At 33.4% G+C, this 27,644-nt stretch overlaps 1 protein-coding gene across 18 annotated transcripts in view; it reads right to left on the reverse strand.

Annotated features, from left to right (window-relative positions):
• The window catches only part of Fur2 (furin-like protease 2), a 719,646-nt gene that overhangs the window by 480,190 nt on the left and 211,812 nt on the right, over positions 1-27,644 (reverse strand). The window contains exon 2 of one of the 18 annotated variants that reach the window (XM_073976177.1): positions 13,687-13,731. The exons of the other annotated variants lie outside the window; for them this stretch is intronic. The gene's annotated coding sequence lies outside the window, so the exon portion shown is untranslated. The remainder of the gene's footprint in view (positions 1-13,686; positions 13,732-27,644) is intronic. 18 annotated transcript variants of the gene reach the window in all.

Here is a 27,644-nt window from a genome sequence, read left to right on the forward strand (position 1 = left end):
AATATATTTTTTTAGAGTTCGTGGATTTTTAAAAAATATTGTTTTTTGAGATCGTGGATTTTTAAAAAATATTGTTTTTTTGAGATCGTGGATTTTTAAAAAATATTGTTTTTTGAGATCGTGGATTTTTAAAACATTATTTTTTTTCTAAGAATTATTTTTTTAGAGTTCATGATTTTCTTTATTTTTCTAGAGTTCATGGAATTCTTAGAAATATTTTTTTTTGTTCGCAGATATTTTAAAAATATTTCTTTATATTCGCGGATTTATTAGAAATATTTTTAAGTTCGTGATTTTTTAAAACAAATATTGTGTGAGTTCGTGTATTTTTAAAAAATAATTTTTGAGTTCGCGGATTTTTCAAAAAAAAAATTGTGTTCGTGGATTTTAAAAAAATAATTTAAAATAATAATAGTAATTGTTAAAAAATATTTTTTGTGGATTTTCAAAAAATAATTTTTGAGTTCTTGGATTTTTAAAAAATATTTTTTCAGATAGATATTTGTTGCATTTTAAAAAAAATATTTTTTTTCGATTTCGTGGATTTTCTTAAATACCACTGTGTGATATGTACACCCGCCTTGCACTCAAAAGGCCAGGCAATATCAAATTTTCAACGGTGACAAAATACCCCTCAGGGTAATTTTGGGTGCCACCTTGGTGCAATGGTATGCACACCCGCCTTGCACGCTAAAAGTCGTGGGTTCGATTCCCAAACCAGTCAACATTAACGGTGGCAAAATACACCTCAGTGATGTTGGCGACACAAGTCCGACACATGCCAAAAGGTATATGTTGGCACTACTAAGACCAAACTAAAGACAAGGATATACGCGCATAAATCTTAACAAATTGACTGCTCACTGCACATTGACGGGACATACCTCTGACTTTAACAATGTCAATGTTCTGACTCAAGAGAAAAACTACCAAAAACGATTCACTCTTGAGGTGCCACCTATAATTAACACTCCAAGCAATGTAACGCTGAATTACAAAACTGATACTGACAACGGCGCTTACATTTACAGGCACATAGTTAACAAAGTTAAGTTTTGAAATATATTTTTTTTAGTTCGTGGATTTTTAACAAATGTTTTTTTGAGTTCATGGATTTTTAAAAAATATTTTTTTGAGTTCGTGAATGTTTAAAAATATATATTTTGAGTTCGTGGATTTTCAACAAATACTATTATTAAGTTTGTCAATTTCTTAAAAATATTTTTTGGAGTTCGCGAATTTTGAAAAATATTTTTTGGAGTTTTAAAGTATTAACCATTCGTTCGTGGATTAAACAAATACTTTAAGTTCGTGGATTTTCCAAAAAAAAATTTTTGAGGATTTTTAAAAAATATTTTTTGAGTTTGTGGATTTTTTAAACCAATTTTTGAGTTCGTGGATTTATAAATTTTTTTTTGAGGGTTTTTAAAAAATATTTTTTGAGTTCGTGGATTTTTTAAAAATATTTTTTGAGTTTGTTTGTGGATTTAGGGTGACGTAGGGGATGGAAGATACCAAGGAACGGTCCTGACCGGTTTTAACATGGCAAAGCCCAGGATTTATCTTGGTCCCTCTTTCATCCCAAGTGGACACTGACCTCCCCGTGGTGTCACCTGGGGAACTGCCTTTAACACCCGTTAAAGGTAGTGAGCTAACATGTGCCGCGCGTTCACCCATAAGAACGTTAAAAACTTGGGTTTGGGCGTCGGGTTAGTAACCCTCCCCTAGAAAAAACAGCCTACTTTGAAAAAACGAAAGAAAAGAAAAACAAACCCCTCTAAAGTTGACGAACCCCGCAAACGTTTTAAGGACCATGATCTGCGAATCTGCACCTGGAATGTTCGCACTCTTTATAGAGAAGGTGCAGTCTTCGCATTGGCAGACGTACTTGAAAAGTACAAGACCGATATTACTGCCATACAGGAAATACGATGGATTGGGAAAGGCGTCACAACAACACCTAAAGGTGACGCACTGTATTATAGCTGCCATGACGTAAAGCATGAGTTTGGTTGTGGATTCGTAGTTAGTCGGAGACTTAAACATCTTGTATCCAGCTTCACTCCAGTGAATGAAAGACTTGCTGCTATTCGAATAAAAGCTAAATTCTTCAACATCAGCTTTATTTGCGCTCATGCTCCCACTGAAGAAAAGGACGAACAGACCAAAGATATATTTTACGAGCGCTTAGAAGAAACATATGACCGTTGCCCTGCCCATGACATTAAAATCATTCTAGGCGATTTTAATGCCAAAATTGGAAAGGAGAATATCTTTGGCCCAACAGTCGGGAAATTCAGTCTCCACAGTGAAACATCTGACAATGGTATGAGACTGATAGACTTTGCAGCTGCAAAAAACATGGTAGTTAGCAGTACCAGATTTAATCATCTCGATATTCATAAGGGCACCTGGCTGTCTCCAGATCAGAAAACAAGAAACCAAATTGATCATGTTGTGATAGATGGAAGACATTCATCGAGCGTGTTGGATGTACGATCGTTCCGAGGCGCAAACATTGATTCGGACCACTACCTTGTTGCAGCAAAGGTACGCACCCGCCTAAACGTAGCAAACAAAGTACGAACAGACACAACACGAAAGTTAGACATCGGTAAGCTGCAATCACAACAGATAGCCACAGCATATTCCACTCAACTAGCCCAATTGCTTAATCAAAGCCCTCCTCATCCCGATAACATATCAGCGCAATGGCAAAGCATTGCCCACTCCATGCAAACAGCCGCAAAATCCATACTTGGATACCAGAGACCACCACCAAGGAATCCATGGTATGATGAGGAGTGTCGTGCTGCCACCGAAGAGAAAAATGCGGCATATAAGGCTACTTTACAATCCGTAGCAACGCGTAGCGCACGAGAGAGATACAGGGAGAAAAGGAGAGAGGAGAAACGTCTTTTCCGCAGGAAAAAGAGAGAGATGGAAAAGCGGGAGTGTGAAAAAATCGAGATGTACAGGAGCCAGAATGAAGTCCGAAAATTCTACCAAAGAGTCAAGCATCAAACTGATGGCTTTGGTACAGGCACATCCTCCTGTAGAGACCAGCAAGGTAATTTGGTAACTGATACAGATAGTGTACTCAGGATATGGAAAGAACATTTTTCAAATCTGTTGGTATCCAATAGCAGCGAAGACGACGAAGATACCACAGTCCCAATCCCAGAAGATGGTATTGAATGTATACCGCCCAGCCAAGATGAGGTAAAGACAGCAATAAATCGGCTGAAGAATAATAAGGCAGCAGGGGCCGATGGCTTACCAGCCGAGCTGTTCAAAACCGGAGGCGACACGCTGATAAGGTGTATTCATCAGCTAGTTAGCACCATCTGGCAGGAAGAACGAGTACCCGACGATTGGAACCTGAGTATCCTGTGCCCCGTCCACAAGAAGGGAGATAAGACTGTATGCTCTAACTATAGGGGCATAAGTCTACTCCCTATTGCCTACAAGATCGTGTCAGGGATATTGTGCGAACGACTAAAGCCAATTGTCAACGAGATTATTGGACCATACCAATGCGGCTTTAGACCTGGCAAGTCCACCATTGACCAGATATTTACCCTGCGGCAAATCCTGGAGAAGACCCAAGAGATGCAGATCGACACCTACCACCTATTTGTCGATTATAAAGCAGCCTTCGACAGTCCGCTGCGCTCAAAGGTATTCCAAGCCATGTCTGAATTTGGTATTCCCGCAAAGCTCATCCGGCTTTGTAAAATGACTTTAACTGACACGAGGTCCTCAGTTAAAATAGGAAAGAACCTCTCCGAAGAGTTTGGTACCAAAAGAGGTTTCAGACAAGGAGACAGCCTTTCGTGTGACCTCTTCAACATCCTGCTAGAAAAGGTTATACGAGAGGCAAACGTCAAAAGAAGTGGTACAATATACAACAATAGTCACATGTTACTTGCTTATGCTGATGATATAGACATCATGGGCCGATCAGTAGAAGAAGTAACTGATACCTTTATGAAGGTCGAAGGAGAATCTGCTAAAGTGGGTCTGGCGGTAAACGGTGAGAAGACCAAGTTGATGGTGTCGACGCGCAATGCGTCCATTGAGCTCGGACCGACTGTGGAAGTTGGTTCCTATAATATTGAGGTAGTAAAATACTTCGTCTACCTCGGCACCTCCGTCAACACAACAAACGACATCAGTTGTGAAATAAAAAGAAGAATTGTATTGGCCAACAGATGCTACTTTGGATTAAGTAAGCAGTTTAAAAACAAAGCCACATCTCGTCAAACAAAAATAACGCTCTACAAAACACTGATACTACCCGTGCTGATGTATGGCTCCGAAGCCTGGGTACTTGCGCAAGCAGACATGGCAGTGCTTGGTGTGTTTGAGAGAAAAATTCTTCGAAAGATCTACGGACCAATCTGCGTTGACGGTGAATATCGACGTCGCATGAACCACGAGCTGTATCTGCTATACAACGACATCAATATTGTTAAACGTATCGAGAAGCAGCGATTGCGTTGGCTAGGCCATATCAAAAGAATGAGCGATGATGAACCCGCTAAAAAGGCGTATGAATACATGCCACATGGCGGTGCACGCAGAATTGGCAGGCCAAGGAATAGATGGCGCAAACAAGTGGATGATGAGATGAAAAGGCGTGGTATTCCAGAGTGCAAAGCAACAAATAGAGAGGAATGGAGATCTCTTCTTAGTTCGGCCTATAGAACAAATGTTGTGTAATGGGCCAGCTAAGTAAGTAAGTAAGGATTTTTTAAAAATATTTTTTGAGCTCATGGATTTCTTAAAAATATTTTTTGAGTTCGTGGATTTTTTAAAAATATTTTTTGAGTTCGTGGATTTTTTAAAAATATTTTTAGTTGGTTGGTGGTTTTTTAAAAAATTAACTTGATTTGATGGATTTTTTAATTTTTTTTTTTGAGTTCGCGGTTTTTTTTTTTAAATATCGTTTTGAGGTCTCGGACTGTCTACAAATATTTTTTGAGTTGTCGGTTTTTACAATTTTTTAAAAGTATTTTATGAGTTAAAATATTTCTAGAGTTCGTTGATTTTTTCAAAATATTTTTGAGTCGACTTATTAAAAAACTTATTAAAGTTCTTAATTTTTTTAAATATATTTTAGAGTTCGCTTTTTTAAGTTTTCGAAGCCGTATTTGTTAACATTTTTGAGATCATGTTTTTAGTACTTTTTGAGGGGGTGGACTTTTAAAAACATTTTTTGAGTCAAGAGTTTTGTAAAATATTTGTTTAGTCAAGAATTTTTGAATATTTTTGAAATTCATGAATTTATTACAAATATTTGTTTAACATCGCGGATTTTTATAGAGGTCCGTTACATATGTAGGGGTCCACAATCATGCCAATGTCTTTATTAAATTATATTCTCAATCCTAATGCTTAACGAAAATTGCTACCACATATTGAATGCCATCGTCATTTGTAGCCTGTTTCACTAGGTCGTGAATGATTTTCAAATTTTGTAGTTGTTTCGAAGCAAACACAAAGTAAATATTACCATGAAAAGCAAAGTTTAGGCGTTTTTCGTTCGCATTAATTTTCGTTCGACATAGTGAAACAGGCCCTTAATTATTATTGTCTTTGGTCGGAGTATGGTCGCAAATGTGACTGAGGTAGTATAACTCTTACTCCAAAACGCTGGATATTCCCATCAAATATCTCACAAGTAACCTTTATTCCAAATAAGTAAAATACAATGCCTGATGAGGAGAAGCTGTGTATATAATTAGATTTTAATATAAATGACTCGTTTATATTAAAAAATAACATGGTGAATTACTTTTTTAAAATTGTCTTGCGGATAACCTGGTGGTGTACATATATTAAGTCAGTCCTGTTTTAATTACCGCACCGAAAGAGCTAACAATTGTATTTATCTTTAATTTTACGGCTTGTTAAAGTTTCACAACAAAAATCCATCCATACAACCAACCCGTCGTCGACACAATAACTCACCTATACGACGAGAAACAAAACCGCAAAAGGAAATTAATTCCAAAAAGGTGTTTGGTTGAGAGGGTGTTGTACTCTTTTGCTTTGCTTGTGTTCATTTAATTTGATGACTTTTTTGCTTTTTTGTTGTTGCTGCTGTTGTCATTTTAACTTTATCCCTTAGCCGGTTAGAGTTGAAGGTGTTAGTTGATTGGTTTGGGGTTGTACAGCAACCAAAGTCATCTACCCTCCTGTTTTTTTTTCTTTCCTTCTTTTTTTACGCTGTTCTTATAAAATGATAATTATACCTGACAAACCATAACATCAAGGGAAACGTTAACAGCCATCATTTCATTCATTATCATCAGCAGGGATATGGTAAAAAACGGGAAACCAGCGTAAAAATCATAAAGAAAGTTGAGAAAAATGAATGCGAATACCTGGAAAAGTGAATATTTCTTTTGGGCCGAAAGGGCGCGTTTGAATTGAATGTGTTAACAAGGCCACATTAAAACCAAGACCAAACACCAAGGAAAAAAAAGAAAAGCAGAAAAACAACAACCTGTCATAATACCAAAGAGAATTCATGAAAATAAACGCAATTTTATTTAAGCCAACGTCGTTACCAAACAACACAAATGACAACAAAACCAAGATAATAATGAAAATAACCGTATCCGCCGCTGTTGCTGCTAGGCGAAGACAAGCAATTTTCATTTAAAATGAAAATTTAAAACTCCTTGGAGGCCGGGCAAGGCCATTGTGTCGCGAGCATCATTATTTTTCGGGAACTTCATTATCATTGCCTTGTGATTCCATTTTTGCAATGTTAAGACACGCTGGGTCGTTGCCATCTTTACAGGTTGTTCGTTCTATCATTGACATGTTGTTCATTTGCTTCTTTCGTTAAGTATCTTTGATATGTTGCCTTGGTATCGGAAAGAGCATGTTTAACATATTCAGTAATTGTTATAACGTTGCTAATAAATTGCTCTGCAGGATTGAGTTCTTTTTACTGAAAATTTATAATTTTAAAAAAGGTTTTTTTTTGCTAAGGTTCTCTTTATCTCAAGTATGAGAGAGGAGTTTAAAAAATACTGTTTCGAGGTTATGGATTTTTTCAATATTTTTTGAGGTTTGTGGATTAAAAAAAAACAATTTTTTTTGATGATTGTGAATTTTTCAACTCATTTTTTGCGGTCGTGTATATTACGAGGTTTAAATTTTTAAAAATATTTTTTGAGAATCGTGGATTTCCTAAAAATTATTTTTTAAGTTTTTTTTTAATTATGTTTATAAAGGTTTTGGATTTTTTAAAAAATGTTTTGTGAATGTTTGGGATTTGTTGAAAATATTTATTGGGGTCGTGGATTTTTATTCTTTGAGGTGGGGGTTTGTTAAAAATATTCGTGGGTTTTTTAAAAATTGTTGTTGAGGTCGTGAATTTTATAAACATATTTTTTAGGTCGGGACTTTAATAATAATGTGTTCGCGGACTTTTTAACAAATATTGTTTGAGATCGTGGTTTTTTTATATTTTATGAGGTCATGGATTTTTAAGAATAGTTTTGAGATCGTGTTTTTACTACTTTTTGAGCCTTGGAAATTTTTAAAAGGTTTTTAAATGTCGGGTTTAAACTGTTTTTTGTGTAGTGTTGGGATTTTTTAGAAATATTTTTGAGCTCGTAGATTTTTTAAAAATATTTTTTGAGCTACTGAATTTCGAAAAAAAAATTTTTCGAGCTTGTGTTTTTTTTTTAATCTTTTTCAGCTTGCTGATCTAAAAATCTAAAAAAAAAATTCTAAAATCGTGGATTTTTGTAAAAAATGTTTAAGGCTTGTGGATTTAAAAAATAACTAAACTCGTGGATTTTTGCAAAAATGTTTGAAATAATAGATTTTTTAAAAATATTTTTTTTAAAGAATTTCTCTGAGTTCGTGGATTTTTTAAAAATATGTTTTTGTTGTTGGTCGATTTTTTTAAAGATTTTCTCTGAGTTCGTGGATTTTTAAATTTTTTTTTTTGTTGAAAGAAATTCTTTGAATTCGTGGATTTTTGAAAGAATATTTATTAATATTTAACTGACTATTTATTATTAATTGAGTAGATTTTTTAAAAATACTTTATTGAAAAATACTTTTTGTGTCCGTGGATTTTTAAAAATATATTTTGGAGTTCGCTGATTTTTTAGAAATAGTTTTTAGAGCTGGTGGATTTTTTTAGAAATATTTTTAGAGCTCGTGGAATTTTCAGAAATATATTTTCGACCCCGTGCATTTTTTTAAAAATATTTTTTGGAGCTCGTGGTTTTTTAAGATTTTTTTTTTTAGAGCTAGTGAATTTTTTAGAAATATTTCTAGAGCTCGTGAATATTTTAAGCAATTCTTTTTCGACCTCGTGCATTTTTTAAAAATATTTTTTCGGACTTGTGCATTTTTTAAAAATATTTTTTCGACCTCGTGCATTTTTTAAAAAATATATAGTTTCAACCTCGTGCTGTTTTGAGCTCGTAGATTTTTTAAAATTATTTTTTCGACATCGTCGAGTTTTTAAAAATATTTTGTTGACCCCGCGGATTTTTTAAAACAAAATTTTCGACATCGTGGATTTAAAAAAAAATCGACATCGTGGATTTAAAAAAAGAAATCGACATCGTGGATTTAAAAAAAGAAATCGACATCGTGGATTTAAAAAAAGAAATCGACATCGTGGATTTAAAAAAAATCAACATCGTGTATATATTTAAAAAAAAAAATTTCGACATCGTGGATTTCTTAAAAAAATTTTAGAAATCGTGGATTTGTTAAAAAAAAATTTCGACATCGTGGATTTTTTAAAAAAAAAAATTCGACATCGTGGATTTTTTAAAAAAAAAAATTTCGACATCGTGGATTTTTAGAAAAAAAATTTCGACATCGTGGATTTTTTAAAAAAAAATTTCGACATGGTGGATTTTAAAAAAAAAAAAACGACATCGTGGATTTTTTAAAGAAAATTGTTCGACATCGTGGATTTTTTAAAGAAACTTTTTCGACATCGTGGATTTTTGAAAGAAAATTTTTCGACATCGTGGATTTTTTAAAGAAAATTTTTCGACATCGTGGATTTTTTAAAGAAAATTTTTCGACATCGTGGATTTTTTAAAGAAAATTTTTCGACATCGTGGATTTTTTAAAGAAAATTTTTCGACATCGTGGATTTTTTAAAGAAAATTTTTCGACATCGTGGATTTTTTAAAGAAAATTTTTCGACATCGTGGATTTAAAAAAATAATGTAGACATCGTGGATTTAAAAAAAAAAAAATGTCGACTTCGTGGATTTAAAAAAAAAAAAATTTCGACATCGTGGATTTTTTAAAAAAAAATTGTCGACATCGTGGATTTTTTAAACAAAAAAATTTCGACATCGTACATTTTTAAAAAAAAATGTTCGACATCGTGGATTTTTTAAAAAAAATTCCGACATCGTGGATTTTTTAAAAAAAAATTCCGACATCGTGGATTTTTTAAAAAAAAAAATTCGACATCGTACATTTTTTAAAAAAAATTTCGACATCGTACATTTTTTAAAAAAAATGTTCGACATCGTGGATTCTTTAAAAAAATTTTTTCGACATCGTGGATTTTTTAAAAAAAAAAATTCGACATCGTGGATTAAAAAAAAAAAAAAAAAATTTCGACATCGTACATTTTTTAAAAAAAATGTTCGACATCGTGGATTCTTTAAAAAAAAATTTTCGACATCGTGGATTTTTTAAAAACATTTTTCTTTTAATATTTTGTTAACCACGTGTATTTCCTTTAAAATTTTTTCGAACTCCTGAATTTTATTTTAATATTCTTTGACATCGTGGATTTTTTAAAATTTTCCAACCTCGTGGATTTTTTTAAAACTACTTTTTCGACCTCGTAGATTTTTTAAAAATATTTTTCGAACTCTTGGTTTTTTAAAAATATTTTTCGACCACGTGGATTATTTAAAACTTTTTTTTTCGATCTCGTATTTTTTTAATATGTATTTTTAGATCTCGAGGATTTTTTAAATATTTTTAATATTTTCGTTGATTTTTTTAAATATTTCATCGAACTTGTAGATTTTTTAAAAATATTTTTCGACCTCGTGGATTTTTTTTAATTTGTGGACTTTTTTAATATTTTTTGGACCTTGTGGATGTTTTATTTTTTAAATATTTTTCCGACCTCTTGGATTTTTTAAAAATATTTTTTAGACCTTGTATATTTTTTAAATATTTGTGAATTTTTAAAAATATTTTTTTCCCTCGTGGTTTTTTAAAAATATTTGTTCGACCTCGTGGACTTTTAAAAATAGTATTCGACTTCGTGGATTTTTAAAAATTCTGTTTCAACCTCGTGAATTTTTTTTAAATATTTTTCGACCTCGACCCCACAAACTTCAGAGTGCAAGGCGGGTGCGCATACCATTGAACCCAAAATATCCACGAGTTCAACAAATAGTGGATTTTTTGGGTGCAATGGTATGTAAACCCGCCTTGCACGCTGAAGTTTGTAGGTTCGTTTCCCTGGCCAGGCAACAACAAATTTTCAACGGTGGCAAAATACCCCTCAGCAATGTTGGCGACATTTTCTTAGTATTTCAGTGATGTAAAACATCTCTACAAGTTCTGTCTTAGGACACTGCCGTTCGGACTCGGCGATAAGAGAAGTCTTCCTTGTCCCTTCTGCTGTGTTTGTGGAACAATTAGAATTATATATAGTGGATTTTTAATATTTTTGGATTTTTGGATTGAAAATATTTTTTGACCGCGTGGGCTACTTAAATTAAACTTTAAAACAAATCCAATTAAATTTTTCTTTACAGAACAAAAATTGCAACATTAATTAAAAAATATAATTTTCCATTTTGGCAATTATATTGAAACCTAAAAAACAAATTGCCAGAGAAAAAAACTTTTTTCCCAAAACTTTCGTATAATATTTCCATTAAATTGTCAAATAAAAATTTGTTTTCCTTATTGAGAAATGATTTTTCTAACTAAACGAACAGAAATTCTTGTTGTAGTTCTTGCTGTTAAAACAATGAAACAAAAAGTAATGCAATTTGCCATAAACAACAACTGTAACTTTATTTTACTATCATTTGGAAAATAACCTAATTTCATGCAGCGCAGCGAATCTTTGTTTTTGTGCTTTAAGTACCCATCAAAGATGAAGAAGAATATAACGCCCCACAAGAAAGTGGTTTGAGATTTTTACACTAAAAAACGATGCCATAGCAATACATTGTATTACATCCAGCCAATGCGCTAAAGTCTACAGAAGGACGACAGAAAGTACCTAACAAACGTCCAACCAACAACTATTTGTCGTTTTTAACGTTGTTTTGACAGTTACTATTAAATATCATCTGTGAGCTATATACTCTTCGGCTACTAGTTCTCTTGCAAAAAAGGGGCTTGCCATGGCAACCTCTGGCTGGAGAATCAGATTTTTTGTTTTTGCAAAAGTTATGGCAACCCAAAAATAAAAAAGTTACTTAAAAACAAACCTGCAAGCCTTTTGTTTAACTCAAACACCATAGAGGCTGACTTGATGCCCAGCCATCCAAGAAGTGAAGCTACTGCAAAGCCACATTGTGTGGTAAATATGAGTAGTGGGAAGGCAACACTTGCCAAAAAAACAACGAACAAACAGGAGAGAGAAAAGAGTGTTGCCCAGCAAGAACGATAAACCACAATTTTTAGTTTCTTCTATAAAACATGGTTTACGGTTTTCACAGTCATTTCTTATTCTGACTTGGTTTTTTGGTTGTTATGTTTTTGTTATTTGGCAGTAACTTTGTAGTCTTCCATTTCCCGACCTCTCATCTTTGTGGTTTTTTTACCAGACATTTACTTTTACTTTCCATATTTTAGGACCATCGTGGGTGCGTAGTGATGGCAAAACCTCAATCGAAAGCTATGCAATAAAGTTCCTTGAAAAATGACTTGAATAAAAAATAACTCCACCTACAGAGGATTCCGCCAATATTCTTTGTGTTTTAGTGCAAACTACAGAGGTCATCTATTTTCAGTTGTCTACCAGCAGTTGTTTATTTGGTTTCGGATGTAGGTGACACAGTGTCTCTGTGTGGGTGGTGGTACACAAAGGGATCAAAGGGAAATTCCTAATCTAGAGGAAGATTTTGCATATTTCCACCATAGAATTCAGTAATGTTTGTGCGTGCTTCTATTAATTATAGAGTTTATACTCACTAATAGACAGACATGATAATTCTAGATTAGAAGCTCTCCCATATTTAAAGTTGGCTTCAAAAATTTTTCTAAAAAATCCACACGTGGTGGTTTAAAAATATTTCTAAAAAATCCACGCTTACTTGTTGACGTGGTGGCTTGAAAAATTATTGTTTAAAAAATCCACGCTTATTTGGTGGCTTGAAAAAATATTGTTTAAGAAAATCCACGCTTATATGGTGGCTTGAAAAAATATTCTTTAACAAATCCACGATTATTTAGTCGCTTGAAAAATTATGTTTAAAAAAATCCACGCTTATTTGGTGGCTTGAAAAATTATGTTTAAAAAATCCACGCTTATTTGGTGGCTTGAAAAATTATGTTTAAAAAAATCCACGCTTATTGGGTGGCTTGAAAAATATTTTTTAAAAAATCTACGCTTATTGGGTGGCTTGAAAAATATTGTTTAAAAAATCCACGCTTATTTGGTGGCTTGAAAAATATTTTTTAAAAAATCCACGCTTATTGGGTGGCTTGAAAAATATGTTTTAAAAAATCCACGCTTATTGGGTGGCTTGAAAAATATGTTTTAAAAAATCCACGCTTATTGGGTGGCTTGAAAAATATTTTTTAAAAAATCCACGCTTATTAAGTGGCTTGAAAAATATTTTTTAAAAAATCTACGCTTATTGGGTGGCTTGAAAAATATTGTTTAAAAAATCCACGCTTATTTGGTGGCTTGAAAAATATTTTTTAAAAAATCCACGCTTATTGGGTGGCTTGAAAAATATTTTTTAAAAAATCCACGCTTATTGGGTGGCTTGAACATGCTCCATGCTTATTTGGTGGCTTGAAAAAATATTGTTTAAAAAATCCACACTTATTTGGTGGCTTAAGAAGTATTGTTTAAATAATTAACTTCATCAAACCACTGTCTATCTCGAAATAGTTTTTATGCTGACCTTTTCCATAGTTTTTTTGTTTGTTCGCTTCCGAAAGTATTTCATTACTTTCCTTAAGCATTTGATGTCGTTTTCTTTGAAAGGTAAAGGTAAGTAATCGTAATCTGGCCAATAACACGATATATGGCCAAGATATTTTAAGGTTAAAAGGGTAGCTGAACTACATATTTGTTTTCTTTGAAAGTTCATAATACGTATGAGTAACATTATTTTTTATTGCTCAGTAAATATACTGCTCATACGTACCGATGGGAGTAGGAAAGGTGTTTGAGATCATTTAAGATAAAGGATTGCAAAATATTTTAGGACACGATTAAGGACATTTATTTCATTGTGTTTACTTAACGGTTTTAGTGCGTACTTTATTTTGTGACAAATGGCAGGTAAAATGGAGATTATTTATTTAAAAAAATGGATGTGAATTCATACATTTCTTTTAATGTTCCATAAAGTTGACAAATGGGTCTCTTCTCTTATGAATATTTACCATTTAAAATACGGATGGGTTTAAATAAAAACTAGCTGTCGCTAAAAATACAATTGTTCCCTTTATACTCACTTATAAAAAGTTCGACATATAGACTCTCTGTATTATTGAACATACCTGAAAATAAATAAATATAAATAAATATTAAGGCATTATGCAAAATCAGTATAAATTAAACAAATATTTGTGGTACTATTTTGAGCAAATATTTTTTAAAATAACAAAATAAAGTGGTAGTTATATTCGTTAATATCACTTTCAAATATTAAAAACTAATTAAAAAATGGCTTTCATTGACAACAGCAGTCATGTGAAAAAGACTTTGTATCCCGAGGATACAAAAGAAAATAACACAGCACACATATACAAAAATATGTCTGTCCTCAGTGTCATTTTTTTAAGTTTTGTTCATGACACTAATGAAAATTGTCATTAGCTAATGAAAATTTGCACTTGTTATTCGCAATTTTAGTTTTCTTCTTTTTGAGTGAGTTCGCTATTTTGCCGGTTTGTTAAAAAAAATGCGCCACAAAAAGCAGTGTTTGCTTTATAGGATTTAAACATAGAATACTCCCTCATGCCGTTAACATACAGTTAACTTCGACCCAGCAGATACACAACAAAATCACTGATGTGGGGGGGTACTTTTGATGAGATAGATCTCTGGATGAAATATCAATAACAAGTCACCAAAACCCTAATGTAAATTGTATTATTGTTATAGGAAGCTTCTTGAACAACATCCTGAGGATGTTGGTGCCCTCTTGAGATGAGCGATGGACCAATATCAGTCTTGGAATTTCCTATATCTGAATCAACTCTACATATACACAAGGATTTCCCTATCTTCATGTTTGTTTTTAATTTAATTCTCACTTCGAGTTAAAATCCTTTAAGTAAATTAATTTTCCTTTTCGTTTTTTTATGGTTTATGGTATTTGGTATGCTGTAGAAACAACAGAACCAACAACAGCAAGTAGTAAAACAAACTCACCAATTGAGGAATTAGGTCAAGCGGAGAAGAAGCCGAGTAGGCATTGTACTTGGCCACTTTCCACATTTTTTTGTTATTTCATGACTTTGGGTGTTATGTTCGCATTGTTGTTGCTGATATTGCTCCCGTTATCATTCCACCATGCAGAAAACAGAGCATTTTTCCTTTTTTTTATTTGCATAAAAAAATAAAGTTGAAAACTGTGGATATGAAATACGAAAGCAGTCCTCCGTTCCAATACCAAGTCTATAACCAACTGAATTGAATGAAATAACCCTCAAAAAGTGAAGTGCACTTTTATTTTTGTTTTTTAAATGGATTATTTTTACGGATATGTTTGTTGTGTTATTAAATGAACTTGAGTTATTTCGAGGCATAACCCATCGTTCAGCCATCCTGTTAGGCTTTTTGAAAACCATTTTTTCGCATCACTTATTGTTGCAACATATTCTTGAAATAAAGTTAGTCGGTACGGTGGAGGAGATATACATTTTTGTGGCATGGGAATTTTCCAGTTACTTTGTGAGGTGACTGTCGACAAAGGCCATCATAAGGGAAATATTGAAAGAACATTACACAAGGGGCCATCAATTTTTTTTAAAGGATCATCAAATATGTTTCGATTTCTTATATAATTTTTCAAGGGAAAATTTCTTCAACCAAATAAGCATGTCTTTTTAGTACTATTTTTCATCAGCCAAATATTCGTGGATTTTTTAAGAATATTTTCTCAAGCCACAAAACAAGATTGGATTTTTGAAAGAATATTTTTCAAGCCACCAAATAAGTGTGGATTTTTTAAAGAATATTTTTCAAGCCACCAAATAAGTATATGCGTGGATTCCTTAAAGAATATTTTTTCAATCCACAAAATATGCCTGGATTTATTAAAGAATATTTTTTCAAGGTACCAACTAAGCGTGGGTTTTTTAAGAATACTTTTTCAAGGTACCAACTAAGCGTGGATTTTTTAAGAATATTTTTTCAAAGTAGCAATTAAGCGTGGATTTTTTAAGAATATTTTTTCAAGGTACCAACTAAGCGTGGATTTTTTAAGAATATTTTTTCAGGGTACCAACTAAGCGTGGATTTTTTAAGAATATTTTTTCAAGGTACCAACTAAGCGTGGATTTTTTAAGAATATTTTTTCAAGGTACCAACTAAGCGTGGATTTTTTAAGAATATTTTTTCAAGGTACCAACTAAGCGTGGATTTTTTAAGAATATTTTTTCAAGGTACCAACTAAGCGTGGATTTTTTAAGAATATTTTTTCAAGGTACCAACTAAGCGTGGATTTTTTAAGAATATTTTTTCAAGGTACCAACTAAGCGTGGATTTTTTAAGAATATTTTTTCAAGGTACCAACTAAGCGTGGATTTTTTAAGAATATTTTTTCAAGGTACCAACTAAGCGTGGATTTTTTAAGAATATTTTTTCAAGGTACCAACTAAGCGTGGATTTTTTAAGAATATTTTTTCAAGGTACCAACTAAGCGTGGATTTTTTAAGAATATTTTTTCAAGGTACCAACTAAGCGTGGATTTTTTAAGAATATTTTTTCAAGGTACCAACTAAGCGTGGATTTTTTAAGAATATTTTTTCAAGGTACCAACTAAGCGTGGATTTTTTAAGAATATTTTTTCAAGGTACCAACTAAGCGTGGATTTTTTAAGAATATTTTTTCAAGGTACCAACTAAGCGTGGATTTTTTAAGAATATTTTTTCAAGGTACCAACTAAGCGTGGATTTTTTAAGAATATTTTTTCAAGGTACCAACTAAGCGTGGATTTTTTAAGAATATTTTTTCAAGGTACCAACTAAGCGTGGATTTTTTAAGAATATTTTTTCAAGGTACCAACTAAGCGTGGATTTTTTAAGAATATTTTTTCAAGGTACCAACTAAGCGTGGATTTTTTAAGAATATTTTTTCAAGGTACCAACTAAGCGTGGATTTTTTAAGAATATTTTTTCAAGGTACCAACTAAGCGTGGATTTTTTAAGAATATTTTTTCAAGGTACCAACTAAGCGTGGATTTTTTAAGAATATTTTTTCAAGGTACCAACTAAGCGTGGATTTTTTAAGAATATTTTTTCAAGGTACCAACTAAGCGTGGATTTTTTAAGAATATTTTTTCAAGGTACCAACTAAGCGTGGATTTTTTAAGAATCTAATTTCAAGGTACCAACTAAGCTTGGATTTTTTAAGAATATTTTTTCAAGGTACCAACTAAGCGTGGATTTTTTAAGAATATAATTTCAAGGTACCAACTAAGCGTGGATTTTTTAAGAATATTTTTTCAAGGTACCAACTAAGCGTGGATTTTTTAAGAATATTTTTTCAAGGTACCAACTAAGCGTGGATTTTTTAAGAATATTTTTTCAAGGTACCAAAGTTACCTCAGCCACATAGCGTGGATTTTAGGTATATTTTCTGAAGTTATCTCAGTCACATAGTGTGGATTTTTTGGAATATTTTTTTTTTTTATTTTAAGAAAAGTTTCTTTAAGCTACATAAGCATGTTTGTTTTGAGAGTATTAATTTGTATCTTTGTATCTTATTTTTCTGCTTTAATTGGGTAATCAAAGACTTTAAGCAATTTATGAATCGCTTAAATTACAATTTCAAAGCCAGTTGCCACTTAGTAAGTAACTGTGGCAAAATAAGGATGCTCCCACCGGGCACAAACACACACAAACATTAATGAATGGAGTACAAAAACGATGTGAAAAATGTCTGTCACTACATTAACAACACCTGCTGCTACTGTTGACCAACATTATATAAATTCTTACACACTTACAATGTAATACGTATGTATGTATGTAAGGTCTCATTTGACTAACAGTATTATTACATTGGGGATTAATTAAGTTTATGACTATTCAAGTTAAACATGATACAGCCAATGTTCGAAAGGTCCCTTCGTCGCCAAAATATTATCCCGAAACAACACTTGAGGGTCTATGCTCCACAATAACTCTGGGGGGAGAGAATCTGTTTTCAGTCAGCAATACAAAGCCTGCTGGTCAATATCCTCTGGCTAAGTGGTAGAGATAAACTGGAAAATAACAAAAACAACAAGGGCGTCGTAGCATGATGCAGAAATAATGATGAGACGAAAACAAAATTATGTGCTAAAGCATTAAAGTTTGTTTTTGTTTTTTTTTTTCGATGAAACTGAATTACAAATACATAAAAAAGTTTTACCATCCGTTAAAGTAAACAAACAAAGAGCAAAAAAAAACACCAATCCAGTGAATTATTGAAATTTGTAAAGTGTTAATAATGCAGAGGACGGGCTAGGGGGGGTCAAGCAACAATGGTATTTAATGACAATTATTTATTATTTACAGAAAAACAGGATAACATCCTGCAGGCATTAAATAGTTATGGGAACTGTTATGACTACGGTGCTTTTTGTTAAACCAATTGTTTTATAGTTTCGAACAAGTGCACAGTGGTACTAAATGTAGAAAAAGGGAATAAAAAATGAATGAAGCTTGGTTCCTGAAAGGCCTTGTCTTAAATCTCATTGAACCCCTGTTAACCATTAGACCGAAAACTAGATCAAAAATAAAACCCGATAATCGTAAAATTTAAGCCACACAATTTGTAATGCTTAAATGAAATTCTATTTAGACAAACGGCAACAAAATCAACACTCTTGAATCCGATAAACCGATTTCCACACCCATCCACCATTCCCTTTATTCTATGTTTCTCATTGAATTGAATTTAATTTTAATTTAATTTTTGTATTTCCTTTCAATATAATCTATCCTTCAACGAATCCTATTTCTTGAAACGAACACCAGCAGTCAGCCAACCAAACAAGCAGACAAATGCAAACAACAACAACAACGAAACACAATTTTTATGTTCAATGCAAAATGAGAAAAAAACCATATTCCGGATACTTAATGAGTTTAATTAACATAACAATGTATGTTAATTACATTTTTAATGTTTTTGTTCATGCTTTTCAATATTTCGTTCTGTGAGCGCCATGACAAGGGCGTTCAATCACCAACCAATGCTCAACCATTTCGCGCTAAGCCAGTTGTGTCCTCCTGGTTGCCAGGGTTATAAACTTTTGTAGTTGTTTGTATCTGCTATTTTCATAGAATTTACTCATTGTATGTTAAAACGTGGTATGAAATCATCCCGCTGTTTGTTTGTGGCCAGTATAAATTTGTTGATGAATCTCAATGTTAGCTGGAAACACAATGTTGTATTCCTCAGGGAATCTATTCATTTTCCGAATACTATGCTAATTAAAATTTGCATGCATCAGTAACATTAAGTGTAGAAAATTTCAACGGAACCGAAAAAGAAAATTTTATGAAAAGCTTATTTTCTTTGCAGATGGACAAATCGGATATTAACAAAAAATGTTACGCCATAAAATCAACAAAATTAAGAAAAAGTTTGGGAGAGTAAAAGTAAATGTTTGCCGTAATGCTATATTTGGAAAAACTTATATTAGCTTGAATGTGATACACAATTCTTCGGAACATACCTTTGTTGTAGTAAGTCCCCAAATGTAAGAATAATCTTTCCTTGTCAACAGTGTTTTGATATATACAGTTAGTCAACTAAATTATTGCAAAGGATGAATTTTTAAAAAATTTAGATTTTTAATTAGGTTCTACTACAAGAAATTCTTTCAAACATGTGGTGTTTTTTGTACATATCTGTTGATTTACATGTTAATGACAACATCAAACCAATAAATGGAAAAATTTGTCGAAAATAACAAAAACAATGGAAAATAAGGAAAGGTACCTGGTTGTTGTGGTGTCAACTTCATAATTGCACAATGATGAATGTGTTATAAAATCGTGGTATGTATTTAAATTTATGGTATGTGTACATGTATTAGATCATAAATTGTTTTGTGTGCAACATAGACTGTATATTCAGAAAAAGAGTAAGTCAGGTAAACGCATTTCGGAAAATATGCTACACTTGGTTTATTCCAAATATAGTAATGGTAAAACCGCCAGAGAAATCGCTAAAATCACCTCCAATAAGCTGAGAACTGTCTAGAACATCATATATCGCAACGAAAGAGAAGGCAGGCTCAAACTAAAGACGTTACATGGCAGGCCCAAAATAGTAACGCCCACGAATTGACTGGAGAATGATTAAAGAAATTGATGGATGGCCTCACTGCGGGCCCAGAAAAATTGCTTTATAAAGGGTGTTTTTTTAAGCTAGATAGAACTTTAAATTGTAAAAAGTAACACAAAAAATTCCGATTTGATGAAACTTTTTTTTATTTGTTTCAGTATACTCTGACAAATAATCATGAATAGACTCACGCTTAAACAACGCTACGAAATTATCCAAATTTACTTTTAAAATCAGTCGTCGATTCGCGCAACTTATAGACGACCTCGTCATTTGTATGGCGTACATAATCGTCCAACATTTTTGACTTATCGGGTTTGTTATTAAGCAAAATTGCGCAATATGGAGTGAGACCAGTCCACAAGAGACCCTACAGACTCCATTACATCCAGAAAAATGCACCGTATGGTGCGGTTTTCACGCTGGTGGCATCATCGGACCTTATTTCTTCAAAAATGAGGCCGGAGCTCGCGTTACGGTCAATGGAGATCGTTACCGCACCATGATCAATGATTTTTTGTTTGAAAATATGGATGACATTGATCCGGAGGAGATGTGGTTTCAACAGGATGGCGCTACGTGCCATACGGCGAACGCAACCATCGACTTATTGAAATCAAAATTTGGCGATAAGTTGATTTAGAGAAGTGGACCTGTCAATTGGCCTCCAAGGTCGTGAGATTTTACACCTCTCGATTATTTCCTGTGGGGCTACGTGAAGTCACTGGTTTATGCTGATAAACCAGCAACAATTGATGCCTTGGAGGCCAGCAGTGTTCGTGTTATTCGTGACATACGGCCAGCAGTGCCCAAAAAAGTGGCCAAAAATTGGACGTCCAGAATGCACTTCGTCAAGAACAGCCGCGGTGCCCATATGCCCGAAATCATTTTCAAATGTTAATGTCACGTATTGATCTTTCGAATAAAAAAAATTTTGATTACAATTTAATTTTTTGTGTAATTTTTACAATTTCAAGTTCTATCGGGCTTAAAAAAACACCCTTTATAATTAAACAAGTAAAAAAGTATCAGTCGGCTTTGCCGACAGAGATATACCCTCAGCCTGTGTGAAATGAAATGCTGTTTTCCCAAACAAAAACTAACGGAAGGAGTGGACCTATAAGCTCCACCTTCGAATTTCATCAAGTATTCCAAAAAATATTACAATATCCAAAGTGTGAAAGAGACGCAGTATTCGTTTAGAGCCCCACATATGCCATAGGGGCTTTTACAACTTTCGGACTGTTTTCTCACGAAGTAAGGACTTGCCCTTGAAAACACTTTTACTGCCGTAATTGAGGCAGCGAATGCAAGTTGCTTCAACAAAAATAAAGTGATTCGAGAGCAGGAGGTACCCGAAGGAGTGGACACATATAGTTCATATTCGAACCTAATCTATATCTAGTAGATAGAGGTTAGGTTGTGTAAGGTATTACTCCCGCCAGAGTTAGCGTGACCACAAATTTTCCGAACATTTTCGAACTTTTGTGGGGAAGGTACCGGAAGTAACTTGGCGTCTAAAACCATTATTTCGATGAGACACATATTGCATAAATGCTGAAGGTATAAAAATTGTGTTATTGTTTTTCAATGTATTCTGCAGCCTTATTATTACACTTTTTCATACGCTCAAACCAATAGCCGAAGCACCAAGTATTTCCACTCCGATTAAGACATCTTCAACTGCATCTTCTGGCGACGAAAATCGTGGACAACGCAGGAGTGGAAATAAAAAAAATAATTGGGGACAAAGTCAGGACTGTACGGTGAATGACCAATTAATACCACGTTTTGCCTGGTCAAAAAAGCGCGGGTTTGAGCCGATGTGTGTCAACTCGCATTGGTGGTGCAAAGTTACTTGTCCACTCTTGTTCGTTTTTTCGAATTATTCCGAAAACTTCAGTCACATAGCCGCCACACAGAGGGAAAAAAGTCGATTTAAAATTACCACAGTATGGTGTCAACATGATCACGCGCGTGTTTAATTTTTTTGGCCACGACTGTTGCAACTTTTTTCGAATCTGACCACTAATGGTGTCAATATGAGCACATACTTGTTCAATTTTTAATTTTTCGACCAAAAAACGTGGTCACTTTGTCCACGGTACGTTGTCAATTCTCGAATCCGTTGACAACATCTAGTTGTCAAATTGACAAGGGCATGTTCATTTCGACCACAAACGATGTTGATATACTGTTGACAACGAAAGTTGTCAGTTTGGCCACGTATGTTGTCATTTTTATACCCTCAGCCTTTAGGCTAAAGAGGGTATTTACACTTTGATACGACTAAAAATGTGCCTCATCGAAATAATGGTTTTAGACCCCAAGTATGTTTGTACGATATCCGTTTCAGACAATTTTGAGTAGATCTACCAATGTCCGTCCGTCTGTCTGTCTGTCGGTCTGTCTGGCTGGTGCGCACAATAACTCTCGAACGGATCAATCGATTCGGTTCAAATTTTGGGTATCGAAATATTTTGTCCAGATTCGATTTAAGTTCGAAGATGGGTTATATCGGTCCACTCCTTCCGGTACCTCCCCCACAAATGTTCAAAAATTGTCGCAAAACTTGTGCGCACGATAACTCTTGAAGAGAATAACCGATTTGGTCTATACTTTGTACATCGTGTAATTTTACTAAACTTAGATGAGGTTCCAGTATGGACTCAATCGGTTCACTCCTTCGGGTACCTCCCACACAAAATTATGGAAAAGTTCAGTTTAGGACCTGGTCTCGAATAGCTTTGATTTTTGTTTACGCAAGTTGTATTAACTGTCCTCTATACGACGCTGTAAGTTTCATTAGGTACAAGTTCATACTTCCTGAGAAAATAGCCTGAAAGTTACAAAAACCCCTCTGACACCGTGTGTAGTGGTTGGAGCGCAAGATAACTTTCGAACGGATCTGCCGATTCGGTACAAAATTTGGCTTTCGTAATATTTTGTCCAAACTTAGTTCAAGTTCAAAGATGGATTATATCGGTCCACTCCTTCCGGTACCTCCCCCACAAAAGTTCGAAAATGTTGGGAAAATTTGTGCGTACGATAATTCTTGAAGGAAGTAACCGATTTGGTCCATACATTGCAAGTTATGAAATTTCTACCAAACATAGATGAGGTTTTAATATGGACTCAATCGGTAAACTCCTTCGAGTACCTCCCACACAAAAGTTGGAAAAAGTTTAGTTTTTTAGGACCTGCTCTCGAATCGCTTTGGTTTTTGTTGTAACATTTTGTATTCACTTTCCCCTATACGAAGGTACAAGTTTCCTCAGGGGCAAGTCCATACTTCCTGAGAAAATAGCCTGAAAGTTGATATGTCGGATATGCCGATTCCGGCCAAAATTTGGTCTTCGTAATATTGTTTCCAAACTTACTTTAAGTTTGTAGATAAGCTATATTGGTCCACTACTTCAGGTACCTACCCCACAAATGTTCAAAAATGTTCGGAAAAATTGTGCACACGATAACTCTTGATGGAAGTGACCGATTTGGTCCATATTTTACACATTCTCATAATATCTACCAGATACAGATCAGGTTCGAATATGGACTATATTTGTCCACTCCATCCGGTACCTCCCACACAAAATTTTCGATAAGTTCACTTTAAGACCTGCTATTGAATCACTTTGATTTTTTGTTGAAGCAACTTATATTCGTAGCCTCAATTACGGTGGTAAAAGTTGTTTCAGGGGCAAGTCCATACCTCTTGAGAAAACAGCCCGAAGGGTGTAAAAACCCCCTATGGCACCCCCATGGGCTATGTCGGTCCATTCCTTTAAGTACCTTTTCCGCAAAATTTTTAAACTTTAATCGTAATCAACATTTTTGTCGGTTCATACCAAAATTTTGAAACCCCCTAAGTACATAAGTTTTTTTTGTGAAAAAAGTGTTTCAATTTGCACAGGCTGAGGGTATATCTCAGTCGGCAAAGCCGGTTGATACTTTTTTACTTGTTTCCCGGGTGCTTACTACAAAAGCATAACTTTGGTCTTGGGGTCAACTTTTTGGTATAACTTCATATATCTCACGTATGTATGTATATATAAGCAATGTCGTTCAGATTTCTAAACGATTTTTCGGAGCGGAAATAGTTCAGATTTAGTACCGATTTTGTTCTGATTTCGGAACGAATGTCGGAAAGAAATTTTCTTTCCGAATTTCCCAAGGATTTTCTTCAGATTTCGTTGCGAAATCGGATCGAAATCGATACGATGTCGCTCCGACATTTCGTTACGAAATTATGTCAACCATTTCATACAACTTTCGTTTAGATATCGTTACGATTTCGGATCAGACAACGGACGTATCGTTCGAATTCTGTTCCGATTTCGTTAAGATGTCGGTACGATTGGTTTGCTGGGTACATTGATTGTTTTAGCCACGATAACTTAAAATGCCAATATAAAAAAACTGTCTTAGTTATTTCAAGATTTAAGGCATTTTTCGAACCAAATTACCTGTGATTTGACATATCGCGTTCCCTATGGACAGGAAATATTCCTATCAAATTTATTGTCCCAGTTCCAACTTTATTCGGAACGTATACAGTTGTCAAGACAAATGTCTCAACATTTCGAAAAAGCCCTATACTTTTTGGCTTAATTTAAACTTTCCGAAATAGGCCACAGCTTTCTGAAATCCTCAAATTAATTTTTGTGGAAAAAAAGGATTTCGGTTTTGTAGCCGGTATTCGAACAATCGCTTCACACGGAAACTGAGATTTTAGTGTAGACATAGACGACAAATAATAGTGAACAATTTACAAACGATGTCTATAAAAATCATAAAAGAGAACCCTTGATTTATAATGAATATACACTTGATAGACGTCCATAAGTCAAATTAATAATATACAATCATTGAGTGACTTTTTAAATAGACACGTTTAATCATATTATAAAATATTTTAAAACACACATATTCATACACAAATACTAACCAAAAGAGCTTTTTAAAATCCATCATTTAATTATTTATTTGGTAAAATTAAATAATTTTAATTAGTGTAACTAATTAATTTTATTGACAATAGCATGTCAGAGAGAAGTATGATAAATTTAGAAATAAATTAAATTGACGAGTTACAATGTACGAATGAGAAATATATAGTCATATAATTCGGCAACAATGTACATATAAAAATATTTAAAATGGTATCTTTGAAAAACATCGCCGAAAGGGAAAAGAGAGATTTGTCTTATATCAAAAAAGGACAAAGACAATCGGCTCATTGTACAGAAATAATGAATTGCCAAATGCATGCCAACATTATGCTGAGTTGTTGAAATACCTTTGGAAACTTTTTTATGTTGTCTTGTCGTTGGCATCCCTTATGCATGGCGTTAAAGCCTTATTAACTTCTAAAATCCAATAAAAAGGTATTTAAATTTACCCTTTTCTCCTGAAAAAATTGGTACCTGAGTTTTAACGTTTTTTTCTTTCGTTAAAATTTAATATCCATTTCATTTCAATACACAAAGAACATAAAAATTACCCAAGAGATATGAAAATAAGTATAATTAAATATTTTTTAATGACAAACTTTTTATTACGCTCTTTTATTTATCCTTATTTTTTCTTTTTTTTTTTTTTTTTTTTGTTTGTTGTTCATGACTTTTGAACATGCTTTAACTTTTGAGCGTTGATATCAATGACATATGAATGTATGTTTATACATACATATATGTGCACATAAATATATTTTACGTCTTAAAAAACCAAACATAAAGCAATGTTTGTATACTGCTTTTGCTCTGAAATCTGCATTTAAAGTGAAAAGATGATTTTCAGTTATTTTTTAATCTTTCGTTTTTCCTTTTTTAATGATCGAAAGGATTTCCGAGTAATTATAATTAAAAGTGTGAAATTTTAAAACTTCCCTTTTTATTTTGTAATTGTATCTCTTATGATATGGAGTACAAGACCCTAAGATTGTCATGTCCACCAAAAAATCCCATTACCAAATAATGGATTCCTTTAGTACTTCCTGGTAATTTGTAAGAAAGGTGTATCGTAGGAAATCACTAGTTATAAGGTTCCACTATAGATAACAACTGTCTTCTACTATTAAAAGCTACATATTTTAAATTTCACCACAATACACTTTTTCGTATTTTTTGTTAGCGAAATTAAACATCCAAAAATCCTATTACCAAATAATGCTTTTATATAGTACGATAACACTGTGCAACATTTTTAAGGTGACCTTGTGCAAACAATTCGAACTGAGGATTTTTTAAAAGTACAGACCCAAACGACAAGAAACCCTAGTTGGGGTTTGTTGTGTCAGATCCAGCTCGAATTTTATGGCCCCATCTAAACATGGTTAAATATTGAGGTTTTAAAGAAATTCGGGGCTATATCTCTGAAACCAATAAAAATCTTTTTCCGACATCTGAGGCAAATTTGTAGATAAGGACAAGAATAAAATATTTGGAGAAATAATGAACTCGAAAAACTACATGTATTGCCTAAAAATTCAAAATACATGCAAAAATATCACAATTTTTATACATTTTGCACCGTATCTCCAAAACCGTTAATTTTTTCTGAATATTTTCTTTTGGAAAAATATTCCCTGGAATGTAATACACAACTCTTTAACCCATTTCACTGTTGCAAAATGCCTCTATTCCGTTGTTTTTTCAGTCCATTTTTCAACGACGATTTAATAAAAATGTCAATAAAGTAGTGAAATCCGAAATGCGAGAATAAACTGTTGGTGTGAACTGTGTTTGAAATACGTCTTGTAAAAGATATGATACAAAATACCACTGAAATAACATGAAGTAAGCATTTTAGAGTTTCAGAATGTTCTAAAAAATTGTTGAGAACTTTATTTGGAAGATTTTTGCAAAAGGTTACCTGGTTCAACTCCCAATAGTTTAGCCGATACTGACCAGAATTTCAGCAATTATGTAAAATGTTCTATATTTTATAGATGTTGATGGCCTAGATGGAGTTGTTCTTATGTCATTTCTTCAAAAGATAAGTTCTTTTAGTTTAGGGCTACAATATTGCTAAAGAGAGCAAGACCAAATTTCTATTCGTTTCTGAGATAAAGGCCTCATAAATGCAAAAAAGTGTAGATTTAGCCCGATTTAGATGAGGCCATATAATCCAAACTGGATCTGACAGGACAAAACCCAACTAGGGTTTTTGTAGTCTAAATATGTACTTTCAAAAATCCATGCTAGAAGTTGTTTGCATTTTCAGTGTTGCATAGTGTAATATAGCATTGATTGTCTGATTATTTACACTGAGCAATACTGAAAATGCAAACAACTTCTAGTAAGCATTTTATGAAAGTATATATTGGGACAACAAAAACCCTACTAGGATTTTGTCCTGTCAGGTCCAGTTCGGATTTTGTGGCCTTGTCAAAACCGGGCTAAAACTGCAATTTCTTGCATTTATCTGACCATTATCTCAGAAACGATTAGGAATTTGGCAATGCTGTCTTTGACAATATTGTAGCCCTAACTAGTAGAACTTATATTTGAGCATAATAAAAGCTCCATCTAGGGCATCAAATCTATAAAATATAGAAAATTGTACATAATTGTTGAAATTCTGTTCAATATCGGCTAAACTATTGGGAGTTGAACCAAGTAACCTTTCTCAAAAATCTTCCAAATAAAGTTCTCAACAATTCTTTAGAACATTCTGAAACTCTAAAATGCTTACTTCATGTTTTTTCAGCGGTATTTTGCATCATATCTTTTACAACACGTATTTCAAACACAGTTCACACCAACAGTTTATTCTCGCATTTCGGGTTTCACCACATTATTGACTTCTTTATTAAATGGTCGTTGAGAAATATACTGAAAACAACGTGATAGAGGCATTTTACAACAACGACATGTTCTGAAGAGTTGTGTATTACATTCCA

This window comes from Musca autumnalis, unplaced genomic scaffold, assembly GCF_047663935.1.
Source record: "Musca autumnalis isolate F117 unplaced genomic scaffold, ASM4766393v1 scaffold_3, whole genome shotgun sequence".
In the NCBI taxonomy this organism is placed as follows: domain Eukaryota; kingdom Metazoa; phylum Arthropoda; class Insecta; order Diptera; family Muscidae; genus Musca; species Musca autumnalis.